This window comes from Cervus canadensis, chromosome X, assembly GCF_019320065.1.
Source record: "Cervus canadensis isolate Bull #8, Minnesota chromosome X, ASM1932006v1, whole genome shotgun sequence".
In the NCBI taxonomy this organism is placed as follows: Eukaryota; Metazoa; Chordata; class Mammalia; order Artiodactyla; family Cervidae; genus Cervus; species Cervus canadensis.
In genome coordinates this window covers 20,511,024-20,538,743 of record NC_057419.1, presented here as the reverse complement: position 1 = coordinate 20,538,743, position 27,720 = coordinate 20,511,024, and the positions used below count along the sequence as shown (strand labels likewise).

At 42.6% G+C, this 27,720-nt stretch overlaps 1 long non-coding RNA gene across 1 annotated transcript in view; it reads right to left on the bottom strand.

Moving 5' to 3' along the window:
• Positions 1-325: 325 nt before the first annotated feature.
• LOC122435884 overlaps positions 326-27,720 on the bottom strand; it is a 66,739-nt gene continuing 39,344 nt past the window's right edge. Inside the window, exons 2-3 of the long non-coding RNA XR_006267723.1 lie at positions 1,891-2,010; positions 326-382 (exon numbers count right to left, since the gene is read on the bottom strand). This is a non-coding gene — a long non-coding RNA (uncharacterized LOC122435884). The remainder of the gene's footprint in view (positions 383-1,890; positions 2,011-27,720) is intronic.

Here is a 27,720-nt window from a genome sequence, read left to right as displayed (position 1 = left end):
GTTAGCCTGATGGATAAGAAACATACTATCCAGTCACCTCCTTTATCTGTACAATCAACCCTCAGAAGCAGAACACTCATCTGGGTGGCAGCTGACTGCAGGCACATGAGTGAGTCCTGTCAAGACAGCAGTAGGACCACCCCACTGAGTCCAGCCCAAACTACCAACCCTATAAACTGAGTAAATAGCTTATTGTTGTAAGCCACTAAGATCCCTGGTAGCTCAGATGGTAAAAAAAAAAAATCTACCTGCATTGTGGGAAACCTGGGTTCCATTCCTGGGTTGGAAAGATCTCCTGAAGAAGGGAACAGCAACCCACTTTAGTATTCTTGCCTGGAGAATCTCATGGACAGAGGAGTCTGGCAGATTACAGTCCATGGGGCTGCAAAGAGTTAGACACAACTGAGTAACTATAGTTTCACTTTTTTCACAAGTTTGGAGATAGTTTGTTATGCAAAAGCTAACTGATACAGGAGGGAAGACAATGGCTGTTTTTTCCCTGGCACCAACATCCTTTGTGGTCGTATATGGTGGAGACAGCAGGAAAGAAGACCAGAGCTGCTGTAAAATCATGTTCCAGACCATGGGAAGGATCTGCAACAGCCCCAGAAGTGGTGGTCAGCAAGCAGGCTGAGGAGGATGGGCGGCCAGTGAGCAGAGGGGAAATAAGAGCCCTATGCTAGGTCCTTGCTGCCCCTGGCCTCACTAGAGTGATCTGCACCCCAGAATAACTACTGGGCTCCTCCCTTCAGCCACTCTCTCTCTCACCAAAGTAAGGTTTGGTAGGGGGTAGCTAGAAAGTGGTTTTCAAGGGTTATTCAGGCCCCTTTTATAAAATGAGAATTATAAGAGATTAAGTAGGAAAAAGGAACATCAGGAATTGAGTGTCAGAGATGGAGAAAGGGAATCAAAGAACAAAGGAAAGAAAAAAATGATAGAAAAAAAAAACAGGAGAGAAAGAAGATGTGAATGTTATCCAGACTTGATTATAAAGAGTACGAAGGAAAATATATGATTATTATTTTCAGGTGCCTGCACTCCCAGTAGCCATTTAACCTTCCCAACTGTCCTGGAGAAATTGAGGCTCACATAGGTCATGGAAGGTGCCCTAAAACTACACTGCCCCAAAGCAGCAGGACCATGACCGAGGCAGTCCTCAGCCCACAAAGAAAAGCAGCCTTGACGTGGATAATAATAACAGACTACACTTTCAGGTGCTTACTACATGCCACACACAGACGAAGTTCTTTACACAGCTCGCCCATTTGGTGCTCGGAGCGGCCAGGCACCAGGATAACCATCATGCCCACTTCACTGATGAGAACACAAATGTAAAGAGAGGTGAAGCAGCTTGCCCAAGATCACAGCGCTGGGAAGTGCTGAGGCCAGGAGGTGAGTCTGGCTGCAGAGTCTTCTGGGATACACATGTATGACAGACCAGGGCACTGGATTTCACAGGAAAGAATCAGGAATGGTTCCTTCTCATGTTTGATGTCTGGGCCTTTGGAAGCTGGAAAGAGACTTTGCTGGGAGCTGTTTGAAGAAACAGTGAGGGGTGGTGAGGGGGAGATGAGAGCGCAGAGAGGATGCTGGAGAGACAGGCAGAGACATGTGGAGGGGAGGGGGCCAGAAAAGAGAAGGCTGCTCCCCCGGGGTGGTTTTGCATTGTTGACTGCATACCGCTTACAATGAAATCCCCCTGGGAGCCACAGGTGCATCCCAGGTGCACCCAAGTGAGTCTGATTCAGAACTAGATTCCCTAGCAGTCTCCTTCTGTCTAGATCTTAGATAATAATCCCAGGAGAAGAAAGAGTGGAGGATTCCACAGAATAAAATGTAATTCAGAAATCTGTTTTGCTTCTGAAGTTCCTCTTAAAGAAAAGCAATCACCTTTGTCTCCGCATCTCCACTAGGCCTTCCTCTTTTCTGAGTTTCTTCTTGGTCACCAACATGCGTTTAAGGCACTTCAAGGCGAGACGCACCAGAAATTAGTTTAGCAGGAAGACTCATCTTAAAAAGCGAAAAGAAAAGAAGAAAAGGCTTTGATTATGGTGGCAATGCTCATTTTTGTGATAAGAATCCAACTGAAATAAGGAGACAGTGGCTTTGGCAACCTGGGGGGTCTTTTGTGTGTTTTTCGCAGGAAATTTCTGGATCTCTGGGCTTTGAAGAGTTTCAGCATCAAACCATCTGCCCCCTTTCCACACAGAACAGAAGAAAGGCAGTGTGCAGGCCCTGATTCTCTGCTCTGTGGTTTGAAATGTTTCCAGGGAAAGCACGAACACTCCCGAGAACCCTAAGGTATGTATTTAAATTTCTGAGATAGAAGTTAAAGGTAAGGAAAGAACACAAGGTTTCCAAAGGGAAAATTCCAGAAGAAGTAACCATGGAAACTGTTCCAAGGTCTTCAGAGTAGTGTCACATCGAGCCGAGAGACAGCCAGCCCCATTAGTGGGAAACGAAACCCTAAAGCAGACAAGCTAAGCAAAGGACTGAAATGAATCGAAAATGATTGAAGCAATTTTTAATAACCAGGAAGCAATGAAAATCATGGGCTTCTGTACATGAGTGGTACAAGCATCCGTATGCTTTTAGTAGCCCTGCATCCTGGGGGCTGTATTGCAATCACATGCATACCTCCAGGCTTTCCAAGTAGACCAGCACTGGATTTCAATTCATCAGTTTACTCTTTCGATCAACAGCTGTTATAAGCTATCAGATGGCTACACCTAGGCATCCATTCAGCATTTATTCAGTACCTACTATGTGCCAGATATTCTACCACATATGAGATATGATTGTAAACAAGACAGATATATCACCTGTCTTCACAGAGTTTGCTATCTAGCTTATGTTGTGCTCAGTCATATGAAGGATTCAGAGAAGAAAGAAGTAAGTTTGTTAACCTCAGGGAAGCCACAATTTCATTATGAGGAAAAAAAAAAAAAAACCACCAGATCAGTAAGAATTAAATACTTACACAAGCACTAGATCAGAATTCCAGGCAAGAACACAAGCAATGTCATGGGGAATATATTTCCATTTTCCCCTTTTATCCCTGCCCAAGCTCACCCCCAAGCTTGTCTCCAGTTATTTAATACATTGTGAAGTTCCTTTGTGAGGGGAATCCTCTGAATGTCTTGAAGCAAATCTACCCAAAGCCTGTCTACACTGCAGTCATCCCTTAACCTTTATCTCCAGAGACAACTTTGGGTGTAGGTAAATTTCCAAATCTACTGATGGAGGGATGGGGTGAGAAGAAATACATCTTTGAGACCTGCTACTTTGAAGGCATCATAAATAACCAGTCCACTGTGACTTATGTTCCTGAACCAGCTCTCAGCCTTTAGGAACTCCCAATGGCGTCTTTGCTCTCCCCTCTGGAGCTGGACCAGTACTAGACAACCCTGCAGAATTCAAAACAAAGTGACAGGTTCCTGCCTGCTAGAAGACCAAGAAAATGTGTGGGTCTTATAAAAAGAGAAAAAGTGGAATATGATCGTCAACCTTGAGCAGGGATCTCACACTGATGACCGTGTGAAAATGGGGCAGAGTCAGGCCTCGGAGCTGGGGGCCAGGGGGAGATAACCCTGCCCCCTTCCTCCCACCAGCACTGGGCATGACGCTCCTTTTTTGAATGACACAGATGACTAATTCACCACTTGGGAAGACCTCTGTGCTTACTCCAAGAAAGTGACTCCTGGTTTATAGAAGTGAGGCTTGTTTGAATCTTTGGCTATGTAACTCCCAAGATGGACTGGTGGGGAAAAAACTATGATAGGTTGTGGTGGTGCTTAGTCATGTCCAACTCTATGTGACCCCATGGACTGTAGCCCGCCAGGCTCTTCTGTCCATGGGATTCTCCAGGCAAGAATAGTGGAGTGGGTTGCCATGCCCTCCTCCAGGGGGTCTTCCGGACCTAGGTGAGGGGAAGACTATTACTATCACCACAGACTGTGCTCCCTTTCTCTTCTGTTTCTAGTTTACTCATCACTGGCAAAGAAACAGAACCTGGTAGACAAAGCAAAACCGTGAACCTGGGCTATCGTGGTCTAACTGTGAAGAAAGTGGGGTTGGAGAGCAAGTCTCAAGAGGCTCAGCAAGGCTGACTGATGGACTCTTTTCAGGCAAAAGTGTGGCAGTCTTGCTGAAGAGAGAATGCCGACTCTGGTTCATTTCAATTTCCTTCCATTTCTCCATGAATCAAAATCATTTTCACTTCATTGAGTTTTGATGGTAATCCGGTGATGAGCTACTCATTTGTCAGAATTTTCTAATTAGCACAGAAAGGAAAGGAGTCTTCAACATGGTTTGTCTCGTTTGCTTTCCTCTAAGGCAGAGGTCATAAATTTATGCAGTTAGCTACCTTCTCAGTTGTTTTTTGGTTTCATTCTTTATTTCGCTTGGTAGAGGGAAGAAAAAAACATGAGGTCTCCAGATCTGACCCAGGCTCACAAATTTATACTGGGCCTAATTCTTACCACTCTAAAAGGAAATATGTGCTCAAAATAATCAGCACATATTAGTTTCCTGTTCTGCGAGTCAGCGATCTGGCCTGAGATCACTGGACAGTTCTTCTGGTAGTATCATCTAGACTTAGGAATACAGCTGCTGTTGGCTAAAGGACTGACTGGAATCTGGTCATCTATGGTAGACTCATTCACACGGCTGGTGGTTGATGCTGGCGCTTACGTGGGACCATGTGGGTAATTGATCCATACATCTTTGGCCAGCCAGCCCCAGCTTACTCACATGATAGAGCTCTCAGGATTCCCAGGAGCATCAAGAGAGGACAACCTCAGTGCGGAAGTACTTCTCAAGTTTCTGCTTCCACCATGTTTTCTAATACCCCAGTGCTTAAAACAAGTCACAAGGTCAAGACGAGATTCAAGGGGTGGAAAAACTGACTCCATACCTGGGTAGGAACTGTTGCTGAGTCACACTGCAAAATGACAGGGGTGCATGTAGGAGAAGATAGAGTTGTTGTGGCCACTTTTGCAAATAATTTCCCAGAGCCCTGTTGCTGTTTGAGACAGCAGCCCATGCAAGGACTCTTTTGCATCTGGCTGGCAGTGTAACAGGCTTGGTTGGACTCCATGTTTCATGCTTTGCCTCCGGTAAAATGAAATGGTTTGGAGGAGACAAAGGAAAAGATGTGAAGTGCTTAAAGTTGCCAGAGGGTATTGTTTCAATTACATTTCCATATCTTTACAAGAACAAAATCACACACATATGTATATCTTATATGTATGTATATACACAGAGAAATTATGTATATACACATACAGACTGTGTTATTTTGATAATGACACATGCTAGTACAGAGTCTGGACACCTCTTTTGTTTGAATGTGAAAGCAGCGTTGATAATGTCTATCAAATAAATAAATGCTCCCAACCTTGACTTCATTTGATAGGAAGTTTTTACATCAATCTGTAAGCTGATCTATATAATCCCCATAAAATACACACATACTCAAACACAAACTCATTATATTTTCAAGCTATGTAATAAATATTTAGAAGTGATAAGATTTTCTTTTCACTTTCTTACTTTTATGACAACATATGTTGATCCAGTCTATTATTTCGTGTAAGGTACATATGCCAAAGATGACAAAAATGATGGTGGTATGAGTGCAAAAGGGGGCTTCCCTGGTGGCTCAGCAGTAAAGAACCCGCCTGCCAATGCAGGAGACATGAGTTCAATCCCTGGGTGGGGAAGATCCCCTGGAGAAGAGAATGGCTACCCACTCCAGTAGTCTTGCCTGGGAAATCCCATGGACAGAGGAACCTGGCAGGCTACAGTCCATGGGGTCATAAAAGAGTCGGAGAGTCAGACACGACTTAGCTGATGAGTATACACACGCATATCATACATCAGTCAGGGTTTGGTCAGGAAATCAGAAACCACTCTAGGTACTCTGAGAAGGAAAAGATTTAATGCATAAAATTAAATGTTTACAAAACCATTGGAAGGGCTCAAGAAATGATGGTAGGAAAAGTTGTCCCTAGCTTCCAAGAAAACAGGAACTGGCAAAAATTGTAGAAAGCTCCCATTCATGGAGATCAACACTGAAATGGGTAATCTACAAAAGAATGTCTAGAAGCTGCTGGCAAACCTCACATCTATTGTCTCAAAAAGCACACACAACTTCTGTTGCCATTCTAATAACTTCTGCTTCTCTTCTGCTTTTCAAATCTTGCAAACATCCCTATCATTGGAGGACTTTATTATGAAAGCTGGCTGGCAAGGGTTTCTAGAAGATGTAGCTACTAGTCTTGGCAACCTTCAGTAGAGGGGAGAGCATATAAAGAAATGAGGATGAATACTTGTCAAAATAAAACCATTTAGCACAGACCCCGAAGTCTTAACCTTATAGCATGCAGTATTCTTAAGACTGTGATCCCATAGTGTATGGACATCTTGTAACAAAATGCAGTCAATCTATCTATACATACTAGTTTTGTGCTCTTTTTTTCCTAACCCAACTTTACTGATGTAGCCATATAACTCTCAAAACCCATAAATTGATCATTTTCATAGTAATAATATATTTCTTTTATTTAATATATGTAAGCACCTTTGAGTTTGTAATTACACAAGGGGATTTCTAATATTTTCCACTGCCATACAAAGTTGCGAAGATCTACTTTCCCTCTTTTTGAGTCAATTTCTTCAGTGTCATTCTCCCAAAGAATTAATAGGTCAAAGTACATAATCAGTTCCTTAAAAGATACTGTCTTGTTAAAGCTAATGTAGAATAGCAAATTGTACTAATAAACATTACACAGAATAATCTTACACCATATGGCATTAATCAATCTGTTACTAGCTTTTATTTTCCTCTGAGTATATAAGGGATTAAAAAGTATAGGTTCACACGAAGACATCTGGCTTCAAAACAGTTTAAGTCACAAAGATACATGTGTGTGTGTGTAGCTTTCTCACCATTCTTCCCTGAGTCTAACAATCCCACTCACAACTTTTGGCTAATCCCTCCCCAAAAAGTCCACCTGCCAAACTTCTGATTACTCCTATCCTTCCATCATTTATCCAGTGTAACCCCATGTTGAACTCTCTAGCACAGAATGGGAAGGGTCCCTGGATGTTATAGGCTATATCTCAGGGGTTCTGAGAGGCCTTTGGAGTCAGTCTGCACTCCAAACTGCTGCTTGCCAGGAAGCAGGCCAGCCCTGCCTGCTCCAGGACTTCTGGGGAGAGGGATTAGGTCACTGCCACACCTCAACTTTGACATGGAGATCTCTCCTTCAACTCTTGACATCTTTAACCACTCTCTTTGATTGCCCTCTCCCAGCCCCACAGAAAGTCAAGACTGTGACCAGGACTCAAAGTTATTATGAGACCACCTCCTCTAAGAGGCCCCTCTGATATCCCAAATAAAAGACATCTCACTGCAGAACTGCTGTGAGACTTCATCTGTACTAGTTTTTGTACAACTTTCATTTTTTCTTAATTGTGAAGTGATCCATGCTTATTGTAGAAGAGTTGAGAAATATGGAAAAGATTAAAGAGGAGATAATCACTGTTAATATTTTCCTGTTATCCCTTTAGCCTTTTCCATTTTTTTAAAGCATAATTGAGAGCATACTATGGATATAGTTTTTTTTAATCTAACATTTTATTATGAGCATATTTTCATGTTAATTTTTTGATGTCTCATTTCAACATGAACATAAATTCTATGTACATATGTACTGTAATTCTCAGTTGTTCCATATTTGGGTAGTTTCCAGTTTCATACTATTACACATAATGCTATGATAAATATCCTTAATAATAAATCTTTTTCTACATGTCTATTTTCTAAAGATGGGTTTCTAGAAGTGTATTATTATGAATTAAACAACACTTTTATTTGAGAATTAGACAAAATTAAGGATTCTTTTCCCAGAATAATGTACTCAAACATAGACCCACACTTATGCATACACTTCATAGAAATTTACCTGAAGCTCACATGTGGATTTCCTGGGGGTCCAAGAATCCCTAGGTTAAATATATTTCAATCACTAGGTCAAGAGATGTGACAAAATTCAAGGATAATGATAAATAGTCCTAATTTTTTAAAGCACTTAGAAACATCTGTCCCACTTTTACAGTATAGATAGTACTTTACACTTTTTACAATTATTATTCATGTTTTATCACCTTGTTAGACAGCAAGCTCTTTGAGAAAAAGGGTCATGGCTGATTTGTCTCTGAATTTTCCACAGGACTGAGAAAAGTGCCTAACCCAGAATGGATGTTCAGCAAATGGTCATTGAATCAATAACTCAAAGTCAACAAGGAAAAGAAAGTTCCAAATATGATCATCTGGAAAGAGATTTGGAGTATGCTTCAGACCCATGACAAATGAACGGTACTAAGAGATGGTTGCCAGAGCCACCAGCAAGCCTGTTAAGCAGAACGGGGCATGTCACTTTGAAGAGCCAAAGGGACAACGCTGCAAATAGATCTTCAGATTTCAGTGCAAGTGCCCAATGCTCCATTTCTGCAGCGTGGAGGGTGGCTACTGCCTGTCTCTATGATACTGAGGACTCTGCACCAGCACCTGGCCATTAGTTCCTTGTTAGTGAAGTATTTCTAAGAACCACAATAACTACTAACTCCAGGATTAAGATTATATTCAAGTCATATTACCAACCTCAGTTAACTGCTCACAAAGTGCACATTTTTCAAGCAACGTGGAAGTGACCAGATGCATCACTGGCAGACATGCTTAGTGGCCTATCCCACAGCATCCACTGCTCTGCGCCCCACCCCCACTCCCGCCATCCTTCTCTGTGAGAAGACATTCACTCTAATTGGTTTGGGTTGGCAATGGGCCCAGGCCTAAAGGGTGACTATGATAAATGAGAAAACAATTGTGATAATTCCATCCCCCCTTTGCAGGTACTGCTTTACCTCACATAACGACTGCTCAGTCTTCAGTCAGACTTTTTGCTATCGTGGCTCTTGAAAAGTTGCACCACTTTGTGAACAATGACTCCCTTTTTCCCCCAACAGATTGACCTTTTCCACCCCAAAACACACTAAACAAATATGCTGTAAGACGTGATATGACATCATTGCAGTCTTAGGCTGAGTCCCGCTCACCAATTTTACTCGACATATATTTACTTGTCAGAGCATATCATATGGAATGAATTTGGATTGAGCATCATGTTTGAATGAGTCCACAATGTTCTGTTTTGCATATGGAAACCAAGCGCAAGGGATGAAGAGGTGTCAGCTCCATCTCTTTTAGTCCTTGTGCATGTGCAATTTCCCAAGCTTCAAACCACTCTCGTGTTTATTTTTTTTTATTTTGACTAAAGATTATTTCTAGGCTGTAACTTCATATTGAAGTGCACTTAAGAACAAAATAACCAAGAACTCCCTCTCTAAAGTTGGAAAGCTGGAGAAACAAGTGGTGGAGACAAAAGAATTCACCTTCCAAAGAATGACTCACACACTCTCTCCACCACCATTCCTATCAAAAGTCTAGTGTTTCTACATTATATTTTGTGTACAAACATCAGTTATTTACTTTCACATTGTTCTTCATTTCTTATGAAAATTTGATTTCACCTTCACTCGATATATTTTTTATCTATGAAAATTATCTGGGTATCTTTGATTGAGACAGACTAAATTGTCATTTTTCCCACAGAAATTAATGAATTAAAAAAAATGAATAGCTTTCGACTCAGTGGCAGGGCTTTCAAGACTGAATGAAAATCATAAAGTGAGAGACTGGGGTACTTCTCAGCCCACCTTGCAGCTAAGGATGGCAATGAGAGTCAGTTCTGGTCAAAGAGAGGGAAAGCCTCTTGGGGGTGGTGGGGGCAGTTTCTGGGGAAGATTTTTCTCCCCCTTAAAAGAACACATTTCTCCCATCCTGGTCCTCCTACCTTGAATTTTAAGGTATTTTAAACACTGCTTGGAATAGAGCTAGGGCAGCCATCTCGTGAGGGAGAAAAGCATCAAGAGAATCACACTGTGTCAAACCAGCACTCTGACCTGAGACAGCTGAAGAAACAATCCTAGAGCCATCCACCAGACACAGTTATGTGTGAAGCTAACTTAAGCTTTGAGTCTACACCACAACAAAGTGAAACAACATAAAACTGACTATGAGTTTTGTCTTTATAAAATATGTTGGCCAACCCTCTGAGTTCCTTAGCCCAGCTGCTTGTCTTCTAAATTTCTTTGCTTACCCAGTTTAGGGATCATCATCTCAGGGTCCCCCCAAAAGCCCCATTCCTCTCATAGTATTATGCAAAGTCACTGAACTCTCGACACCTCCACTGGATGGACAGCCATTTCCACACATCACTGTTCTATGTTTTATTATACAATGGGCCAAACACTCCACTGGCAAAGACAGTGAACTACCCACCCTTGACTTGTGCCTCACTTTGCAGACTCTCTGACGGAAGGGAGGAGACATTCCATTCTTTATTGCTGTGGATTATGCCACCACTTTAGAAGGCAGATCTGGATACAGTCAGTTTGGGTTTTAAATAATACTTTTCCTCAGTTTCAAAAATATTGTCATAGTGTGTTTGAAAGAGCACAGAACTAGAACTTGGAAGACCTACATTTCAATCTAACCAAGCCTGACTATTTACAAGCATCTCAGGATGCCAATGTCCTCAAAAAACACAGGGGAGGGGAGGGATGTATTAAAAAGTATCTATGGTCCCATCCTACTTGAGCACTTTCTAGATGAGCTATCTGGGGCCTGAGAAGCCAGCTGATGCAATATTTAACTTACCACGTGTGATCAACCTCTTTTCTATTTTTAGTTCTGAGGCTTGATTTATCATGGTTAATTGTATACTTGATATTTTATTCAGATGCTCTATTTCCTTTCCTGGCTTCTAAAGTTATACTGATCTCAGTACACTGACACCACAGGCAGAAGGGGAAAATGAAAGGTTATGAAACAAAATCAAGTGATCAGACAGACTTACATATGTGGTGGTGGTCAGGGGGTGATGGATATACAGAACTAGCTGCTCACTGCAGCTCTATTTGTAACAGCAACAGAGTGGAAACAATGTAAACGTCCATCACTAAAAGTCTGGTTGACCAAATTATGACACATTCCTAATATTAAATACTAGGCAACCATTAAAAAGAACAAAGCAGGGACTTCCCTGGCAGTCCAGCAGTCAAGACTCTGTGCTTCAACTGCAGAGGACACTGGTTCGATCCGTGGTCAGGGAACTAAGATTCCCACGTGCCATCTGGTGCAGCCAAAAAGTTAAAGAAAAAAAAAAGAATGGGGCAGATTTTCATGTACTGATAGGAAAGGTTCTCCTAGATGGGTAGATCGACAGATCAATAGAGAGAGAGTGAGAGAGTGTGTGTGTGTTATGGTCCTCAATAAGGTATATACTGTGCTGCCATGATGGAAAAAAAATACATATGTTTGCTTGACGATACACAGACTCTCTCTGGAGGGATATATCAAAAACGCTAACAGTAATTGCCTTATGGGATAGGAGATAAGGATCTGAGGGATGAAGATATGAGGGAAACTTACTCTTTATTGTTCATTTTTGGCATCTTTAAAATTTTGTACTATGTGCATGCCTTATCTATTAAATAATAAATTCAGTTTTTAAACATTAAAAAATCTTGTAAGGAGCAGTACAGAGGTTAATGAGGTATGGGTATTATTGGTGGGTTTCAAATGCCCATATGCTTCCCCTCCTATGCTGGTAACAGTCCTCCACATCCTACATCTAGGCCTAGAGAACACCCCGTGACCCACAGTTGGGATGGTCAGTGCCGTCCTACTTTGTAACCCTGTCTGCGTCTTGTTCTCCCAGAAGACCTTGGGTACTGGCTTTGAGCTCATAAGAGCCGGTGCCCCCTCCTTGGGACTGGCAGCCATCACTGGGTGGCTGCTACTCAGCGTCTCTGCCCTTTCCTGGCCACAGTGGGAGGTGGCCCTGGGTTCTTGGTGGAAAGCACATGGGTACTAGAGTCGGACAGCCTTGGACTGGATCACAAGATCCACCTTCAGAGATACATGTTCCTTCTGTCCCCAAGCCTCCAGCTCATCTGTGCGAGGCGTTGTGAGACGTGAACCACATAAGAAAGACACACAGTGGGGGGGGGGGGTGGATAAACGTGCATTCCTCTTCTCCCTCTCTCTTTACTTGCTTCACTGGTGCTCACTCATCATCACCCTCCTCAGTTTGCAGAGCAATTCCCCAGCTGCTGTTCCCTAAACAGTTTTTCTAGAGCAATGGTTTTTAACCAGAGGCCACTTGATAGTGTTTGGAGACATTTCGTTGTCACAACTGGAGGAGGGGACACAACTGGCACCTTGTGAGTAGAGACAGGGATACTGCCCAACATCACCTTATGCAAAAAAACAACAAAGAATTATCTGGTCCAAAGTGCCAGCAGTTCTGAGGATGAGAAACTCTGATTTAAAGATGTTTAGAAAGCTCCAGTGGAGAAGGAACTGACAACCCCATCTAGTATTCTTGCCTGGAGAATCCCAGGGACGGGGGAGCCTGGTGGGCTGCTGTCTATGGGGTCACACAGTCAGACAGGACTGAAGCGACTTAGCAGCAGCAGCATAAAGCTCCAGGTGGTTGTTCAAATTGGCCGGGCACTATATTTAAGAAAACCATTTGATTTTAGAGCAGCCTATAACTAAATTCACTAAGGAAATTTTCAGCAGTTACCATCTTTGCCCTGTGTCCAAGAACATGAATCTATCTTTAAGTAAAGGAGAATGGAAAATTGGTGGTGGTTAGGGGTGGGGGGAATCATCACTACATCTTTTATTCCAAGAACTTGAGAAACTTTCCTATACCCTTTTAGACTATGAACTGAGGTAGCTTTGTATCACTGATCCACTGCTGTCCAGCAAACCACCTGAAATGTAGTGACATATAACAACAACCAGTATTTAGTTTATGTTCTTCTGGACAGTTCCCTGATCTGGGCCAGACTCGGCTGATCTCAGTTAGACCAGATCAGAAAGACCACCCAGGGGGGTTCAGTCCAAATTGCTGACCTGCAGAATCACAGGTGATTATTTTAACTGCTACATTTTGGAATTGTTTGTTACACAGCAGAAGCTAACTGACAGAACAAGCATTCGGTTTGGGTCTTCTGGCAGTAGTGCTGCTATGAACATTCTAGTACATAACTCGTCCACATGTGCATGAGGGTAGGAATGAAAATGTTGTTGGATCTGCTTCATTCTTAAAGTACCACATTATTCACACATATATACCCATGCACAGAGCTTCATTTTCTTTTCATAACTTCTCTTTGCTACCTTCAGTTGCAGCAACCACCCTGAGCCCATTTTTCAAAAATAAAAGGCAATTGGCAGGAAGCTAGTTCATGATGATTTTTCATAGCCAGGCAGAGAGCGCAAACTTCTGGTGCCCTGCCTCCTGTCCCTCCCACAGTGAAAACATCTTCTCCCATTAAAGCAAACAAACAAACTTTTCATCTTGTCTACACAAAGAACCGTTCCCAAACATTTTTGCACATAAGAAGGAAATGACCAAGAGCACACAATAAGAAAATAATCTCTCGGGCATGTGAGAACATAAGAGCCATTGTGGTTTTTTAAAAAGCACACTTCAATGAGTAGGACAGAAGTTTTGTTTGATTATGACTCAGGACCTTGAGGCAGTAAATGGGAAAAAACTGCCAATTCCTGTGGGGAAGATGAATACATGGCAGGAAGAAATGTCTGGGTTGTGCATGTAATCAATCATCAAACATTTCTTAAGTGTCAACTGTGCATAGAGTCCCGCACTTCCTGTAAGTCCTTTGGACCCTGAGGAAGAGGAGGGGGCCATGAGCTCAGCTTGTGGCCACAGGTGCCAGGACACTGAAGCTCCAGACCAGAAGTTGGTCCCACGCACTCCAGGTTTCTGTGATTTCAACCTGGTTCAGCTTTTTCTGTTACTGTAATTCAGTTTCTTATTTCCAAAACTAAGAAAAAAATACGTGGGCAGAGGCAGTCCCATACTTCTGAAGAATTTACTAGATAATGTCATTAAACCCAAGAGACATTTTTCTGTTCTTCTCTGATTTGATTTCACAAAAGCCGTAGCCACTATGGACCACTCACTACTTTTCACAACTTTGACTTCTCTTGGCTTCAGTGGTGAAGACCCTGCTGGTCTTCTTCCTTCTTTTCTGGGCTCTCTGTCTCCGGGGCAGTTTGGTCCTCTTAACAAGCTGTTAGATTTTGGAGCTCCTCAATCCTTGGACATTGACTGTCTCCTGTTCCCACTCTCCCAAAAAAGTCTCATCCCCACCTATGCCTCAGATATGTGTATGATGATGCCCACACATTTCTTTTACACTCCAGACCTCTACCAGTGGCCTATTTGACACCTTCTCATGGGTGCCCAAGGGTACCCCAAGCCAAGCATTTCCAAATCAAACTCCTAAGAGTCCGAACAAATTCATCCTTGCTTGTGCACTATTCCTATCTCAGTGAGCAGCACAACATTCATCCAGGGATACAGGGCTGAAACCAGTTAGGTATTCCTGGTACCCTTCACATCTCCCTCTCACTGAAGCCTCATGACCACTCATCACCCCATCCTGTTGAATCCCTTCATATATCTCACTTCTATCTTTCCATGTCTATTTGCAGCTACCACAAACTTTCAGCATTGCTCACCTTAATTACTAGCCCCTCCAGTCCATTCTCTACACATTTACAATGTACGGTATCCCATATATGTTTTAATTAATCTTCAAAACAATCCTAGGAGGTAGACTCATCATTTTATGTAAGGAAACTGATACTCACAGGAATGAAGTGAATCACCCAATAAACCACCATACCCAAGACACAAATCTGGATCTCAAATCCAGCCCTTGTGCCTCTAAATGCCCCATGAGTGCCCCACACCGTTTTTTGCAGATTTATCAAGTTTCTTCATTCCAGTGTTGAACATGCTACTGGTAAGTATGGCTCATCTCCATGAAGCAGCTCTTAAATAAACTAGCTAAAGCCATCCCACATTAAGGGTACTGTGTGTAATTTTGTAATGTCCCAGTTCTGTTTTATACAGAATCCAAACAACTGCTTGGACTGATGCCTTGGAAGAACAGAGATTATGAAGGAGATGAAGGAACTGGACATACTTCCAGAATATGACTATAGGAGAGTGTAGCTAAAGAGGGGAGAAACAAAATCACTGCAGGAGGAAAGTCAAAGTACAGACAGGCAGACCTATTAGAAAGGTCACTGACATGATATGACAGTCCCCAAGAATCAGGACTGGAGTAGTATCAGCAAGAGTGACAGTGAGGAGGATGTAAAATCATAGCGGAAAGAAGGAAGTGACCCAGGGTTGGCAGGTGACTGTAACCAGGAGAGGTGGGTGGTACATTCAAAGATGGAGACAGAAGTGGCATTAGTGAGGAAGAAGAGAAAATGGTCTGGGAATTAAGAAACAAATAGCAAGGAAAGGTACCTACTCCACTGTCCAGTCCAGAGATATGAGGAACATGGGAGAGAAAACAGCCACCACTGAGAAGATAGCATGAAAAGCTGTGTTCTCAAGACAAAGTCAGGTTTCATGGAGAGCAAGAAGATAAAGGAAGTATTCACAGAGGAGATTTAGGACAGAAGCAATTTTACTGATCATTGACCAAGACTTCCAGATGGCACAGTAGAAAAGTTTAAAGAGTTGGGGAAAGGTGGACAAAAAGGTCAGGAAGCCAGGTATGTGAGCTAGTATCCAAGGAACTCCAATAAGTCCTGCCTTCCCAGCATGCTCATCAAGAGGTGGAGAGCCTGTTTCTTCTCCCCATGAACTGCTGTCACTTGACCAAAGGGTACTGCTTTCCTTGGGCTACACCCTCTGGGACTCAGCTACTGTGCTGTGAGAAGTCCCAGCTAGATCGAGACGATACACAGACGGAAACCAAGAAACTCTGGTCAACCACCCACTGGAGCTTTCTGCCAAAAGCCTGTGTCAACTGCCAGCCACTTGAGAAAGTCATGTCGGCTATTCCAGTCCAATCAAGCACCCAGAGGACTGCTGCCCCAGTTAACCTCATCAGCAGAAGTGAGACAGGAAGAAAGGGAGAAGGGCACAACTGTTAAAAGAATGACATAGCCACTGAGAAAAATGGGATACGACAAAAACTGGTTACGTCCCAAACTCCTAATTTACCTCCTCATACAGCCTGCTATTCCATTTGGTAACCAGAAGTGTGTTTTCTATGTCTGTGAGTCTATTCCTGCTTTGTCAATAAGTTCACTTGTATCATTTTTTTTAAGATTCCACAAATATAGCACAGAGAACTATATTCAATATCTTGTAATAACCTATGATGGAAAAGAATCTGAAAAAGTATATATGCATATACACATATACATGTGTATATATATAACTGAATCACTTTGCTGTACACTTGAAACTAACATAATATTGTAAATTAATTATACCTCAATCAAAAAAGTGAACATAATTGAAAAAATTGATTAGAACCTCCTAGGCCCAAAATGGTGGAAGATTAGACTTCCTGTAGACCTTGAGCCTCATCATATGCTCATTATAATGCATCAGCAGGTTAATGACACACCCACAGGTGCCATGACAGTTCAAGGGTGGCCATAAAAGGCCAAAAAGTGGGCAGTGGCCCAATTCCAAGAGACCCCGCCTCCCCCCTGCCCCTTTCCCAAAATAGTTAGAATAGTCCTCCCTTGTGTTTGCCTACGAAATTACCCAGCTCATAAAAACTAACCATCCCATACCCCGGGGGCCTCTCGTGCTGTCCGAGACTGATTGCCCTCTGTCTATGGAGTGTGTATCTCCCTGAATAAATCTACTTTTACTCTACTTTGGCTCCCTCTTGAATTCTTTTCTGTGTGAAGCCAAGAACCCTCAGTTGGCAGCCTGGATGAGATCTGGAATACAACCATTCTCTCGCTCCCCCTTCTCCTGCAACAGAAGAACCATCTGGCTTGGCTCAATCAACCCATTAAAATGTGTGCAATTTTAAAAAAAGAGACTGATATTTGAGGAAAACAGGAGAATGGGAAAGACTAGACATCTCTTCAAGAAAACTGGAGATATCAAGGGAACATTTCATGCAAGGATGTACATGATAAAGGACAGAAACAGTAAGGACCTAACAAAAACAGAAGAAATTAAGAAGAGGTGGCAAGAATACACAGAAGAACTACCCAAAAAAGGTCTTCATGACCCATATAACCATAATAGTATGGTCACTGACCTAGAATCAGACATCCTGGAGTGTGAAATCAAGTGGGCCTTAGGAAGCATTACTACAAACAAAGCTAGTGGAGGTGACAGGATTCCAGCTGAGCTACTTAAAATCCTAAAACATGATGTTGTTAAAATGCTGCACTCAGTATGTTAGCAAATTTGGAAAACTCACCAGTGGCCACAGGACTGGAATAGGTCAGTTTTCATTCTAATCCCAAAGAAGGGCAATGTCAAAAATGTTCAAACTACCATACAATTGTACTCATTTCATATGCTAGCTACCAAGGTTAGGCTCAAAATCCTTCAAGCTAGGCTTCAGTAGCACGTGAATTGAGAACTTCCAGATGTACAAACTGGGTTTCAAAGAGGCAGAGGAACCAGAAATCAAATTGCCAACATCCATTGGATCATGGAGAAAGCAAGGGAGTTCCAGAAAAACATCTACCTCTGCTTCATTGACTACGCTAAAGCTTTCCACTGTGTGGATGATCATAACAAACTGTGGAAAATTCTTAAAGAGACATGAATACCAGACCACCTTACCTGCCTCCTGCAAAACCTGTGTGCAGATCAAGAAGCAACATTTAGAACTGGGCATGGAACAACTGGTTCAAAATTGGAAAAGGAATAAGACAAGGCTACATATTGTCACCCTGCTTATTTAACTTCTATGAAGAGTATGTCATACAAAATGCTGGGCTAGATGAATCACAAGCTGGAATCAAGATTGCTAGGAGAAATAACAACAAACTCAGATATGCACATGATACCACTCTAATGCCAGAAACTGAAGAGGAAATAAAGAGCTTCTTGATGAGAGTGAAAGAAAAGAGTGAAAAAGCTGGCTTAAAACTCAACATTCAAAAAACTAAGATCATGGCATCTAGTCCAATCACTTCATGACGAATAGAAGGGGGAAAAGTGGAAGCAGTGACAGGTTTTATCTTCTTGGGCTCCAAAATCACTGTGGATGGTGACTACAGCCACAAAATTAAAAGACACTTGCTCCTTGGAAGGAAAGCTATGACAAACCTAGACAGTGTATTCAAAAGCAGACATCACTTTTATGACAAAGATCTGTATATTCAAAGCTATGTTTTTTTCCAGTAGTCATGTACACATGTGAGAGTTGGACTATAAAGAAGGCTGAGCATCAAAGAATTGATGCTTTTGAACTGTAGTGCTAAACAAGACTCTTCAGAGTTCCTTGGACAGCAAGGAGATAAATCCTAAAGGAAATCAATCCTGAATACTCATTGGAAAGACTAATGCTGAAGCTGAAGATCCAATACTTCGGCCACCTGAGGCGAAGAGTCGACTGACTAGAAAAACCCTGAAGCTAGGAAAGTTTGAAGGCAAAATGAGAAGGGGGTAACAGAGGAAGAGTTGGTTAGATAGCATCACCTACTCAATGGACATGAATTTGAGCAAACTTCAGGAGATATTGGAGGACAGAGGAGTCTGGCATGAAGTTCATGAGGTTGCAAAGAGTTTGAACTCAGCAACTGAACAACAACAAATTTTAAGCCATTCAATTTTTGAGTGGTTTGGGTATATGCTCAGTCGTGTCCAACTCTGCGACCCCATGGACTGTAGCCCTCCAGGCTCCTCTGTCTATGGCATTCTCCAGGCAAGAATACTAGAGTGAGTTGCCATTTCCTTCTCCAGGGAACTGTCCCAACCCAGGGATCGAACCCACGTCTTCTGCATTGGCAGGCAGATTCTTTACCACTACGACACCTGGAAACCCCGGTGTGTGTATAGCAGATGGCTGAATCAGGGATACGCAGTCATTTGGGGTCTAGGGTAAGTAAGTGAGGGATGACTAGGGTACCTTGAGTTTCTTTTGTGATTCACGTCATTCAGGGCAAAGGCTTAATGAGCTAAACTTTTTTTTCCCCCTGAGCAACTAACTGGAAGAATGGAATTGCCCTGGGAAATGTGTCTTTGCCTAGAGTTTCTACGCTGAGTCACAGTACAATGATGACTTCTTTTCTGCTTCAGAACACATACTCTGCACACAGGTTAAGATACAGAGTTTCCACCCCAAATCAGAAGAAGAGGTCTCCAGATGAACTGGTTTCAGGCTGGATCTTAGAAATTGTTTCTACTTTGGACATATCTTCATCTAAAATCATCACCCAGATCCCTGATAATTAGGACTCTGCCTCAACCTTCATGTATGATTCCCCTCCCCCTGGAAGGAGACTCTCTGAGTGGTTCTCAGGTTAATAGGAAAGGAGCTTGCAAATGAACTGAGTAACCATGACAACAAAGAAGGGAAGGAAACAAGCCAATTATGCCTATGCAAATTCCTTCCTGAACTGGCAAGGTGAGAGACTCGGGCTATCGCAGTAATGCCTAGTGGCTGAACGAGGTAGGGCCAGAGGCAGCTGTGGGGGCAGCTGTGGTAGGGGAGGAAGCTAAGCCTTCACCAGTCACTGCTACATGTTCATATTCACAATGGCGGTACATTTGTGGATGTGTTTGTATATGCATGTGTGTGTGTGTGTGTTTATTAAGCACCTATATAACAAAGACTTTAAGATAAAGCACACTGTATTTCACTTAATTTTCTTCAATTCAGGCCTTTCTAGACTTTAGCCCCCAACTCAACAACTTCAGTTGGCATGGGACAGAATAGAGGACTCCAGTTGTAATGTGCAAGTGAATCACCCGGGCATCTGGTTAAACTGCAGAGTCTGATTCAGTAGGTCTGGGGTGGTCCAAGACTCTGCATTTCTAACATGCTCCTCCAAGAACCACATCTTGAGAAGTGAAGGTGGAAGGATGTGAGTGTGGGTTCTGCATCCAGACCAGCTGGGTTCAAACCCTGACTCTGTATATCAGCAGTGTGACTTTTAACAAGCTACCTGGCCTTCCTGCACTTCCTTATTTGTAAAATGGGAATGGTAAAAATGGCTAAGAATAGTGTCCAAGGATTCCTGGGTGACCTAAATCAGTTTATGTATTTAAAATGTTTAATCAGTGACTCACAAGCTGGAATCAAGACTGCCAGGAGAAATACCAACAACCTCAGATATGCAGATGATACCACTCTACTGGCAGAAAGTAAAGAGGAACTAAAGAGCTTCTTGATGAGGGTGAAAGAGGAGAGAGAAAAAGCTGGCTTAAAACTCAACATTCAAAAAAAATGAAGATCATGGTACTCAGTCCCATCACTTCATGGCAAATAGATGAGGAAAAAGTGGAAACAGTGAGAGATAAGATCTTATTTTCTTGGGCTCCAAAATCACTGTGGATGGTGACCTTCAGCCATGAAATTAAAAGATGCTTGCTCCTTGGAAGAAAAGCCATGACAAACCTAGACAAGGTATTAAAAAGCAGAGACATCACTTCCAGTAGTCATGTACGGATATGTGAGTTGGACCACAAAGATGGCTGGGTGCAGAAGAACTGATGCTTTCAAACTGTGGTGCTGGAGAAGACTCTTGAGAGTCCCTTGGACTGCAAGGAGATCAAACCAGGCAATCCTAAAGGAAATCAACCTTGAATATTCACTGGAAGGACTGATGCTGAAGCTAAAGCTCCAACACTTTGACTACCTGATATGAAGAGCTGACTCACTGGAAAAGACCCTGATGCCAGGAAAGACTAAAGGCAGAAGGAGAATGGGGTGGCAGAGGATGAAATGATAGAAAGCATCACTGACTCAATGGTCAAGAATCTTAGCAAACTCCAAGAGATAGTGAAGGACAGGGAAGCCTAGCATGCTGCAGTTCATGGGGTCACAAGGAGTCAGACATGACTTAGTGACTGAACAACAACAGGCATGTAGTATACACTCAATAAATATTAATTATTCTAAACTTCTTATGACTTACCGACTAATAAAACATTTTATGCATACTGAGAATAATGTATTATGTTTTTTACCTTGATCATAGATATTATTTTTCACACCTCTGTGAGAAAATTGGCCCCATTTTACAAAGAAAAACAGGTTTTGTGAGGTCAATGAGTTAGTTGGAAGTTGAATTTAAAGGCAAGCTGCCTGACTCCATAACCCACATCTATGCAGTGAGTATCATGAGAGAAGAAACTATAACTATTCATGACCGTATCCTCAGGGAGCTAACACAAAAATATTTGTTAAATGAATTACCTAATAAGTATTTTTGTCCTGAATTTAGAAATAAGTAAACTAAAGTTCAAAAGAATTTAAAAACATGTCCAATTATACCACAAATGGGAGAGAGGGGATTGAAACCCAGATCCCCAACCTATAAAGGCAGTGGACTATTCTTATCGCAGAAGTAATCTTGACTTTACCACTGGGAGAGATGAAATTGGGTAAAGAAAACTGACCAATGAGCAAGTATTTGAAAATACTCAACTGGAGCTGCTTGGCCTGTTTTGAGGATAACAGACCAATGCATTTGCTCACATGGAACTTCTTAGCCAAAGATTCTCCCCTCTGCTGAAGCCTCTAAGGCTATTGGGATCATGAGCCCATGCTTCCTTACCCTTACAGATAAAGGGTTAATGGAAGCTTCTTTAATGGTCTTATATAATATTTAGAGGGTGTCTTAGTTTGGGTTCCCCCCAAGAATTCAGTACAAATAGTCTTTTTGGGAGGTTTAGTGAAAACAAAGAGGAGAGTGGACAAGTGATTCAGAAAAGAGAAGGCATCCACCAATAAGGAGTACATGATTAAGTCTTCTATCCACAATAGGTAATTGGCAATGAATCCCATGAAGAAGCCTGGGAAATGGTATAAAACACAAGTTTCAAATTTATCCCACATGAGGAGAAAGGTTGCTGAGGTACTTCTAACACAACAACCAAGATTCACTGTTTGAAGGCTGCTCTCAGGGGTGTTAATTCCTTGGTACTTCAAGCCTGCCACACGTAAGAGCATGGTGACCCCCACTGTTCCAGAAAAAGCCATGTGGCAAAGAGATGTAGATGCTGCCAAATGTAAACCAGTGGGAACACTGTAGCATGGCAGACTTCAAGGGTTATGGACAGGGAACCCACAGAGTCTGCTAAGAAGCAACTTCTGATTCCTATGACAGCAGCTCACCAAGAGGGGAATTAAATAGGGGAGAAAAGGACCTACCTGTCCAAATGCGGTTGTTGGGGAAAGGGACTATATGTCCTGTACATTACAGACTAGGCCTCGTACAGTCATTTCCAAAATGGGGGATGCAGGAGACAAAGGACCACACTACTGGGTAGAGTGTTGATAAGCAGCCCATGTCTGTACCTCTCAACCCTGACTTCATTTAAACACATTCTTAAACTTGGCTGCAGATAAGGAAATAAGAGGATCTGTACTTGAGGGCTGGGGAGACGGTAAGAGAAGGTTCAGAGGAGGCGTCCTGTGTTATTAGATTTGTTCTTAATCCCAGAAGGAAAAAATATATTTATTTTCAGAAATATCAGTGTTCTCCAGAATCAGTGAGGTCATGGAAACCCTAATCTTTGCCATGTGCTCTCACAGCCACAGTTATGCTAATTAAACCTGGGGGCTCCGGTGAACCCAGTGAAGTCAGCCCCAAGTCAGCAGGCTGAAGGGGGATGGGAAAGCACATGGAGACAGTATTAGTTGTTTTTGCATTCAAAGCTTAGGTATGAGGCCAATTTGCCCCCACCCTTCTTTTTATTTTCCTGGGTCATGGAAGCCACTTAGAGTCCACCCAGAATGTGGAGTAGCAAACAGCAAGATATGCCATTGCCATTAACCTGATCTGTCATCACCAATGCTGGGGGGTGGGTGGGGAGGGAATCCTTCTAGAAGGGCATCAAAACTGGATTTGGGATCTAGAGTGCTTCAAATGTTGTTGCTACTCTCACTCAGTTTATTTTTTATTTTTTTATTTTATTTTTTGGCACATGTGCCACACAGTATGTTGGATCTTAGCTCCTCAGAGACGGATCTAACCTGCAACCCTTGCATTGGGAGTGTGGGGTCTTAATCACTGGACCTCCAGGGAAGTCCCTCAACTCAATTTCTTCAACAAAGGGGCGTGGATGCTACTGGGGAATTATGGGCATGTGGGCCTGAGGGAGCCCCAGCAGCCATTCCCCAGCCCGTGGAGCTCTACTTCTAAAGTGAAGTGAAAGTGTTAGTCATTCAGTCGTGTCCCACTTTTTGCGACCCCACAGACGGGAGCCCCCCCAGGTTCCTCTGTCCATTGAATTCTCCAGGCAAGAATACTGGAGTGGGTAGCCATTCCCTTCTCCAAGGGATCTTTCCAACCCAGGGATCGAACTCGGGTCTCCTGCATTGCAGGTGGATTCTTTACTCTATGAGCCACCAGAGAAGCCACTTCTAAAGGGAGGGTTAAAATATTCAATATGCTTTCGAGTCACCATACAGTATTTATTCCAAAGACATCTAAGAGCCCAGAGAAGGGAGATTTATTCTGTGTGTCTCTGCAATCCTGTCTCTTTCTTTCTGCCTCCTTCTCCTTCCTGCCATTCTTGGTTCTTCATACACCAAATGTCTTTAAGGCATAGAGTGGGTCTGTGTGTATTTGCATAACAGCAGTCCTCTATATAAAAATGAATTCTGAATAGATTGCTCCATTGTATATATGTGTGGGTATACATGTGCATACATGGATTTATTTTTTCAAGAACAAATGTCTCAATGTTTCTCTTCCTTGAGAAAAATTACCAACTACCAGGTTCTCAAATTCCACATAGAGCTTTGTAAAAGAGAGAAAATATATGTTAAAAGCCACAAAGAAATGAAATACAGTGAAGACTCATATTTTTGTTTCAAATAGCCCTGAATTTCCAAAGACTTCACAAGTCAAGTAGAAGGCAATCTTGAAATAGTTTTGTTCCCCTCTACAGTAGGTGAATAATCTTTGGGACACTGGCCAGTGATTAAGTAACCAAGATTCATTGTCTCCCTGAAGCAAAAAGAAGTTATGGAAGCAGAATTGCTCCAGGACTGTGGGAAACTCAGCTTTGCAAACAGACTGTCCTGAGTTCAACTCTAGACACTGCCACTCACTTGAGCAAGTTTCTAAACCTCTTAGAATCGATTTCCTTATTTAGAAAATGGGGGCGATTCACATCTAGACCACAGATTTATTGTGAATAATACCCATATTGTATATGGAGCACCTGGCACAAAGCAGGTGTCAAGAACTGTAAAGGGCCTAAGAGTCCAGCCTGCTTGCAAACTACCAAGCTAGCCTGCCATGCTTTTATGGATACTGGTAGAAGACAGACTCCTGGGTCAGAGATGGACAGTTTCTTACAGGAATAATAGTAGCCAGATTATCAGCATTTTCCCATCAGTTTCCCAAGCCTCAAGTCTCACAGAGGCGTGTGAAGAGGACCAGGTGGGACCTGTATACACAGGCAGGTTTCATTATAGGAGAGTAACAGGGGCAGGCTGGGGTGGGCAGTGATGGATCAAGGGAATGTATGGGGGAGTGAGCCCTGAAGATATAGCTGTTGTTTTAGTCATTCAATTGTGTTCAACTCCATGCGATCCCATGGGCTGTAGCCCATGAGGCCCCTCTGTCCATGGGATTCTCCAGGCAAGAATACTGGAGTGGGTTGCCATTTCTCCCTCCAGAGAATTTTCCCAACCAAGGGATCAAACCCCTGATGATACAGAGTAACACTCATTTTGGAAGAAGATAGAAAGGCAAAGAATGTGGAATAAGACCGCAGTAAAATGACAGGAAGAAAAAGAAATGGGTTGAAGGGTGTCTAATAGTTTCTATTCTTGTACTGAGAAAGGGAATAGACATGTGAGGCAGATGATATTTTCCAACAAATGGCCTTAACAATATCTCCATCTGCTTTTCCAGAAACTTGCCACTCTCCCATCCAGAGGTGGACTCTTATTTTTCCTCCTCTTGAAACTGGTTGGGATTTTGTAACTGCCTCAACAAATAGAATGCAGTAGAAGTGATGTGTGACTTCTGGATTAGAAAAGCCAACATATCTTCTAGCCACTTCTCTCTTTCTTGGGATAGTCATCCTTGAGACTGAACCACCATATTGTGAGGAAGCCCAAGCTACCCAGAGAAGTCATGTGTAGATGTTCTGGCTAACAACCTCAGGGAAGGTCCCAAACACATTAGTAAACAAGTCTACAGAGGATTCTAGCACCATGAGGCCAGGTCATCATCACCTTCTGAGGTTTCACCATATAACAGAGATCAACCAATCCTGCTGTACCCTGTCCAAATTCCTGACCCACAGAACCCACAGAATGCAAAAGCATAATATGTGGTTGTTCCATGTCACTGAGTTTGGGGTAATTTATTACACAGCAATAGATGACTATAACAACCAGGCTGGGGAGCAGGAAAGCCTTCCTAAAAAGAGCTGGGGGAAACTGAGCTGGTGTCTTTTAGGGAGAAATGAAAAGCTTTCAGTGGATGGAAGCCTACCAGGGGAATGTGAAGCTCAAACGTGTAGGGACAATAGGTTCAGTTTGTCACCATTCCTGAGCCCAGCTCATACTCCAGAAACAGTGGGTGGTCGCATCAGTCAGGCAGAGTGCAAGAAGGGCCCTGACTCCTCAGAGTCTCCGACTCATTATTCCAGTAGCATCTCTAACCTTTGTTGCAGACTCACGGCCACAGCTTCTCCTTCTGCCAATCTGCATTTTTTCTCCTTATTTCTTGTTTTAGCAGCACTAATCAGCCAAGAAATTGAGGAGTAGCCCTCAAACTGAAACACTCTTCTTCATTCCCATGCATTTGCCACAACTCTGATACCCATGCTTCTTTGAATAAATTAGGCTTATTTAAAAAAAATGTACCAGTCTTAGGACTTGCCTGAAGGTCCAGTGGTTAAGATTCTGCACTTTCAGTACAGCGGGTGTGGGTTCAATCTCTGGCCAGGGAACTAAGATCCCACGTGCGGCATGGCATGGCCACAAGAAAAAAAAAGTGTACCAGATTGAACACTGAAAACTTACAAACTGAGATGCACAGAAATATAACTTTACTTCTTGTTCTTGAGCACCTACCTCCATTGATGGTGCTAATTATAGACATCTCAGTTTCTTCTAGCTTTCATTGGTTTTTTGGGATAGTTATTTAGTTTTTCCAAATTCTGCCTCCTTATCAAAGATTCCTCCTTCTCTTGTTTTCTAATATGGTGACTAGGCGCATTTTTATGGCTGGGAGAAGGTAGCCTGGTCCTCCTGCTGTTCTCAACGTGGAAGGTGGCTTGGCTTACCTGATTACGTGGCATCCTGCCCTGGTCTCCACTGAGGGGTGCCTGGTCTTTTAGATATTGTGCTGGCAACCCCTGCTGCCATTGCCTCTTCTGGGAGGTCCCCCAACTCTGCAAGGCCCCCACAGGCCTTCACAAGTACCTCTGCCCTCCCAGTGCTTCCATGCCTGAGTCAGGCACCCAGGAACTGCCCCCTTCCTTCCAGAGAACACAAGTCTGTGAGACTGACATCACCTTACTTCTGTGTCCAGAAGATGAAAGCCAATGCTGTCGCAGGTTCCTGAAATACTCGTAGTAATTCAGGATGTGCCTGGTGAGGTGGTCACTTACCCCGATGCTTTCAGGTTCTCCCAAGCCCAAGTGGGTGCTTCTACCATGCCTTTCTTTGGCCCCCATGTCTTATCTGGAAGGTGGGAAGGGTGGGGACTTGCTTCTTCTAGCTTCAACTCCCTGAACTGGCAGGGTGGTCCCTCTCTCATATGTAGGGGCTCCCCTTCCTTACATTGGTTCTTCATCCTTCCTACACTATGACTTTACCATGGTCAACCCTCTAAGCTTTGGTTTCTATTTTATGAGAGCCCAACTTTTGGAATCCTGAGAAAAGCCTTTGCTTTCCCTTGTTAGTCTGCCTTTCAAGATTATTGTTCCAGGAAGGGCTTTTAAAAGTCTAGATGAAATGTCAAGCTAAGCAATGATTCATGTGTCCTCTACCATACCCACTTCTTCCCAGGACACTAAGCCTTCATCTCCTGGCATGATCTTCATGAGAGAAGAACAGCAAGTGATTCTTTTTTTTTTCTCTCTCTCTCTCTCTTTTTTAAATAAAACGTACCTACAAACATAGAAAACACATTTGGAAAAAAAAAAGAAAACACATTTGGATGGTATTTTAAAATATTCTCCTACTATCTATTAATAAGCTAAGTGGAAAAGTAACATCATGAGAAGTTGTGGCATACTGGCTTCTATTTTAAATTATATCTACTCTAAAAACTGAAAACAGGTTTGCCAATAATTAAAATACTAAGTTATTTTTATCACATTTTGTATAAATCCAAATTTAAGTTAATTGTCATTATCCATGGGGGAATTTTGAAGCCAGAGGGTTCTCCATCTTTAAATATCACCTGAAATATGCCAGGTACAACATTTGACAAGTATCTTCTCAGGACAGAAGCAGTGAGACGATGAATTTAGAAGACAACATTCTCATCATCATCATCTCAGGCCTTGAACACTCACCAGAAGTCACATTTGGGTTAAGGACAGTCTGATTTCCAAT